Here is a 6,630-nt window from a genome sequence, read left to right as displayed (position 1 = left end):
AGTGTATGGATAATGCTTCAACTCTTGACAACTACTCCTTAACATGCTTAAGACAATATCTGGTAATAAATAAAATCAGAATGTTCTCCCAAATCCCCCATTTTAATTTGGAAAATCCTAAAAATCAAAAATAAAATTTTTAGTGGCTACTTATTCTTGAAAGTCCCATTTCCTAATAGCTCAAAAATACAAGATTTTTTTTAATATTAAAAAAAAATGATGTTTTTGGAATATTTATTCATTTAAAATTTAGTTTATACAGACATGATGATTGAAAAAATGCTAAAAAATTAATACAAAGAGTCCAGGCAAGTTTAAGTTTTACCTGTGATTTGGGCACTTACATGAATTAACTCTCTAAATCATATTTAAAAAATACATAACATACATAGTCCTCTACCCCATTCCTTCACATGCTGGGGATAGACTGTTTTTTAGACAGCTATGTGGCAATTGTATTTGGTACTACATGGTAAAACAATTATATTTAAAACTTAAATTATTGTTCGAAACAAGACACATGTAGATTTCCTCCAGTGGCTTCTTTAAGCAACAGGATGTTATCTTCAACTACCTTTTGCTGTAATAAAAAAAACAAAAAAAAAAAAACAATTTCAAGTTTATGTATTAATCTTATATGTACATCCTATCTTCTGTAAAGGCTGCATAACCATTATATACGTATGCAATTCCCACTATTCTAATCAATGTAAATAATTATCATGAATCAGTTAGACAGTGGAACAATGCAGATGAACAAGCTTCAAAATATATAGGAGTTCTGGAAGTTGGAGTGGGGTGGTTCAATTTTCAAAGACAAACATTACTAAATTCCTTCGTCATAATTTACACATGTATATTTTGACTCTTTTATGCAAATTTTATGAATTAATTAGGTCTGTTTTCCTGAAGATAGGGGGTGGGGTGGTAAGATAAATTATTGACTACTTTATCTTAAATTTTTTTTTAAATTTTGGATTCGTACACTGTAATCCCAGTTTCTTTTTATTATTCATTAATTTTATACACACTTTTACATACATTAACACTCATGAGCAGACAAATTGATTTATGAACTACCTAAACATAGTCAATCTTGCTTCCTTTTATAAAATTAACAGATTCCAATTTGTTTGTTTGTTTGGTTTTTTTTTTTGGGGGGGGGGAGGGATTAGAATAACTTTTCTTTGTGTCATTTAAGTAATATATTTCATCTAAAACATAAAAATAAAAATAACTTTGATGCTATTTTACACAATGAATTGGTATATGTACCATTCCCTACTCATTTGGCAAATTAGTAGAAAAAACTCATTAGTCTAGATAAGTATACTTGTCAGTTTGTTCCATTGATGTTATGAAAGACTAAAACTAAGATTTGGACATAGTTTAGGTTTTAAAACTCCGATTTATAAATGGGGAAGAAGGTGAGTTAAAATGATTTATGTGTGTATATAGGGACTTTAGTCTTACCAGCAGTGTGATCTCATGACCTCTAGATCTTTAATACACAAATAGCATTTGCATAAATTATTTTAAATTTCATTATTAGCATTTATATATCTTTAATTGTATTAGGAGTAATTTAACAACTGCAGAATCAAACATTTATGTAGTAGTCATATAACAGGTTGCTCTTAATTATCTGTAAGGAGGTAAGTTCGTTGCATCACTCAATATCTATATCACATCATAGGATAGAGAAATTAATCTAAAAGTACCTTCCTAATCTTTACTCTTGCTTTAAATAGATAAAGTTATCAAAAGTTTACCTAAAAATGTACATGAAAAATACATATTTAACATACCATTATATGTTTTTGTCCAACTACTCCAAGTTGGAAGTTTTCCCTGTTCTCCCGCATTTCCTCTACTGTTGTTTGTTCAATTCTTTCCGGTCTCCTTTACTAGAGAGCTCATGCAAGGGAGGTAATCCAATCGTTTTTCAACAATTCAATCTGATATTTTACTTAAAGTTTTAAGAGTCTACCCAATTTTATTTATTTAATATATTGAACGGAACATTCTCCTTCTACAGATATATATAGAAATTTCTAAAGGTGCACAGCATTTGCAAACCACATAGCTCTTTATGGGATATAATTCTACCGGTAAAATCTTAATAAAAGTAAGCACAAATTAAATTTTACTTATAAAATAGAAAAATATAGTTCAAAGCACTTTATGACCCACATTATTAAATTATACATAGAGTTTTGATGTCAAATATAAGAATTATAACAGGATAGGCCAGTTCACATATTTCTCTGATAAGTATGACAAAATGCTCTGGTTGCCATGGAAACAAGAGGTCATATGCCCGGGTAGATATATTTTTCTGAAAGACTAATCATATGCATCATGTTCACAAAATTTGAGCAAGAAATAAATTTTTGCACTTTCCATGTTTATATAGGGTGAAGCTCAATGCTTATTGGCACGGGCTCTTAATGGCTGTTAGGACGTTTTACATTGTCTTACGTTTCTTATCAGATATTCCTTTAATTCTGAATTTTAAAAAGGTTATTGCAAGAACTACTCCCCAATTTATGGGCGTGCGTAAATATTGAAAGAAGACGTATTAAGTTTCCAAGTATGAATACATATCTAGACTAATAAATTGATGCATTTAAAGTATTTAAAAAGTATTGAATTTTATTTTAAATACACTACAGTTGAAATGAAACAATGAATAGACATTAAAATACAGCACACACTTCCTTCAGAATTGGAACTCTTCGACTCCATGGAAAAAGGCAAAAATTTCAAACAACGTTGCGTATACCTTAAGCTAAAATAATAATTTACTTTCGCGGCCGATTTGATGCTTTGCATCGATTTAACTTGTTGTTATTATCTGTTGACAGCCACGGCATATTGATGTAGCTCCTCGTACGTAGAGTGTTTGTCTAGAGCTCCAAGTTCTGCATAAATGGAGCAAACCCTGAAATGAATATGTTGTATTTATGGTAAAAGATTTTTTTCAGCAAAAAAGGTGAAAACGTCTTTCAAAACAAATAAATAAATAAGCTTGATAATACATACTGATGTCCACTTGAAGGAATGTCTGAAATTATAAATTTTGATTCAACACAATAAAAAGCATTGATATACATATTTTTTATAATTATTCATAAAAAATATCCATTTATTGAAAATTGGAAAAAGAAGCTCATTGGCCACATCGCTCACCTGAGCACATGGGCAAGTTAAAACACATATCAGCTCAGTTTTGAAAAGTATACTTGTTGGGAGAGGGGAGTTTGAATTTTCTAGATTACTTGAGGATGTCACTATATCAGGTAAGCATACATGTGTAATTTTGCCATACTTGAAAGGAGATTTTTCAATCATACTTCTTGATCTCCCATTGTGACCCCTTCTCCTCCTCCCCCCCCCCCCCCTACACACATTATTTGAATAAATTTCAAACTCAACAACTTGCAGATGCTTACATGTAAAATTAATTCAGGTTCATAAACCCTCTGCTCACTCACATGAAATTTTTCTTAAACTTTTATGCTTTTCCAAGGGAAATGTACATGCTGAATAAAATCCAAAAATTATAGCATGGCTTGCGGGGGAAAATTTGACAAAAAGGCACTAAAACTTGACAAATTTATGAAGGAATAATAGACATTTGTGTCATTACGAGTTATCTTTCTTATCAGAGTATCAATGTACCTTAACAAAACTTTTCTGCTCTGGAGAAGATTTGAAAAACGTTGATGCCTCCTTGTGGCCCCGTCATACCCCCATGGGTCATGCTTTGTACAAACTTGAATCTACACATCCTGAGGATACTTTCACATGATTGTCATCTTTCCCGACCGATTGGTTCTGGAGAAGATTTTAAAAAGATTTCACCTATATACATTGTATTCCTTTGTGAAACTGTTATCATCCATTGTGGTCCCGCCCTTCCCCGGGGCTTATGATTTGAAAAAAAACTTGAATCTACACTACCCCAGGATGCTTCCACATAAGTTTCATCTTTCCTGAAAATTTGTATTAAGATACCATTTATTTTTCATTTATTCTTATTTATCTCTTCTTTGAAAAGGGCCTGACCCTTAATTTGAACACACTTGAATGCCCGTCATCCAAGGATACTTTGTAGCACGTATGGTTGAAATTGGCCCAGTAGGTCTTGAGAAGAAGATGAAAATGTGAACCGTGTACTACAACGATGCCAACAACGACGACGACAGACAAAGGACAAATTTTGATCAAAAAGCTCACTTGGGCCTTTGGCCCAGGTAAACTAATTAAAGTGATAGTGATTATTTAATATTTCATTGTCTTGAGTGAGAATGAAAAATAAAGAAAAAATAATTTAAAAAATTATAAAAGATTATCTTTGAAATGAAGAATTCAAAGCAAAAATCTTTGAAGTTGCAAATATTATTATAATACAACTGATGACGTGTTTAAAAGAAGTAAAGTTAAAACTTTTAATGAATTGATGCAAATTTAGACTAGTGTAGTAATGGACCTTTGTTATATACGGTATTATATAAAGTGTAAGAAAAATTCCATTCTATTTACCAGTTTTTGATCAACAAAAAGAGTTGTGAAATGATTTGAATTTTAATACAAATAAATGAAAGAAAATTAGTACTCTAAGCTTCCAAGTAGCAAAAAAATCATCTATTAAAGAATTTTTACAACTGAAGAACTAGATAATGTTTGAAGAAATTAGGTAATAAATGTAAATTTTAGAGATATAAAGATACTTGTTTTCTAAGTTGTTAGGAATTGAAAGTGTTCATGTTATTTGATTAGAAGTAAATGAGGTAATATGGGATGTTTTTACCTGTGAAGTCAACATCCTTTTGATCTGCACTTGATTTAAGATCACTGAAGAAGAAATACATCATACAATATTTATGAAGTTGACACTTTCCGATAAAAAAAAAAAACGGTGTTAATTATTTCTCAATTACAAGATGATGAAGCTTAAGATTAAATTTCGATGTTATATAATTACAAAAACAATACAATTTGTGCCCTCAGGACTTATATCAAGTCATCTGAAAAATTGTCCAGATATGGAATCAGGTGCCCGGATATAACAATTATCACAATTTCAAAAAGGAGCGAATCTCACCATTTCACTGCAATTATTGCTGAAATTAAAAGAATTGTCTTTGTTAAATTTATTTACCCAGAAAAAATATTGAAATTTGCATGTTAAAACTTATAATATATAATAATAGACTTGAGTACAGGTTGATATATACAGTGTACCTCGAAAACTATGAGGAATATAATAAAAAGAAATAACGTTAAAACTTTTGAAAGATAATGGGATAAATATGTTTATATAGTAGTGTTGCATTATGCATGTACTATGCCTAAATAGTAGGCAGGGATTGACACATGGTGCACAAGCCGGAGGCGAGTGCACTATGTGTCAAACCCTGCCTACTATTTAGGCATAGTACATGCATAATGCAACACTATTGTTATTATTATGCTGACTGTTGTAATTATTTATGCGGCAATCCATCTGACTTTTTCCTGAAAATATCGGTGCTAATACAGCGCACTTACAAGAACTCATTCAAAATCTTCATGCTAAAATTGGTTGCATGCTTAGTTATTTTGGTTACTAGTATTTTTTCTAAATAAGTCGGGATTTTCTGTCCCAAAGCAACTCATCTTTATTTTCTGTTTTGTGTAACACTTATTTGTTTGCAGACGTCGATTCCCATTGATAAATTTCTTTTACATCCTTCAATCAAGCGTCATATAAAAAAGCGTTTTAATGACCCTATGAAATAAGTTCATCTAACGATCTGTATGTAATTAGTTTTAAAACTTTGTTGTACACATTAATCTAAGGTTCCTTAGAATAATATAACTGTTTTCAAATAATAGTTGTCTATTTTCTCCTTCTTGTGTCAATTGTATAAATTAAGATTATATATTTAATAAAATTCTCCCAATCAGTGATCGTCTCTGTGGCGTAATCGATAAGGCATCGGACTGACAATCTCATGGTCGTCAGTTCGATTCCCAGCGTGTGCGATGAATTTTATTCAGTAAATAAAGCCGTGCACTATTTCGGCTTAGTATGTTTACGCTATATAAATCCTTAGACCACTATGCGAGAATAGTAGGATATGGGTTATATAGAGACAAACTGACAGGAAGCATAATAATGTATGTTAGAGAAAGGGTCATGAAATCTAATGGTCGAAATATAGCTGAAATAGTGACGACTCGGCATTAAACAATAGTTATATATCAATCAGCCAATCAATACAACAAAGTAAACCTAAAATCTTTATACTCACATTGGTTCCTCTTCCACAGTATGAAATTGATTGCACTTCCGATGACAACAATGACAACAGAGATAATAACTCCAATAATAATGCTCGTTTTGTCACTGTTACATGTAGGAGGACTGGAGATGGGTTTTTCTGAAATTTTTATTTTTCATTAGAGTTCATTAGAGTTTTAAATTTAATTTCTTTTTTACTTTAATGAATTATGAACAACTAAAAAATACGAATTTAACAACTGAACAACTAAAGCTAAAACAAGTGAAAACAAAGTGCCATTATGCATTTAAATGATAAAATTTAAATATGTATGTGAAAGTGAACCTTCATATTAAGA

The 6,630-nt window shown here is 30.9% G+C and overlaps 1 long non-coding RNA gene across 1 annotated transcript; it reads right to left on the bottom strand.

The window, feature by feature from the left end:
* Positions 1-2,451: 2,451 nt before the first annotated feature.
* Positions 2,452-6,427, bottom strand: LOC134264571 (uncharacterized). The gene is made up of 5 exons (XR_009991556.1): positions 6,303-6,427; positions 5,111-5,129; positions 4,817-4,860; positions 3,046-3,067; positions 2,452-2,944 (listed from the first exon to the last, which is right to left on the bottom strand). It is a non-coding gene; the product is annotated as an uncharacterized LOC134264571 (long non-coding RNA).
* Between the last annotated feature and the right edge of the window lie 203 nt (positions 6,428-6,630).

This window comes from Saccostrea cucullata, unplaced genomic scaffold, assembly GCF_032062105.1.
Source record: "Saccostrea cucullata isolate Sc308-1 unplaced genomic scaffold, CSIRO_AGI_Scuc_v1 ctg1743, whole genome shotgun sequence".
Lineage (NCBI taxonomy): Eukaryota > Metazoa > Mollusca > Bivalvia > Ostreida > Ostreidae > Saccostrea > Saccostrea cuccullata.
This window is presented reverse-complemented; position numbering and strand designations above follow the sequence as displayed.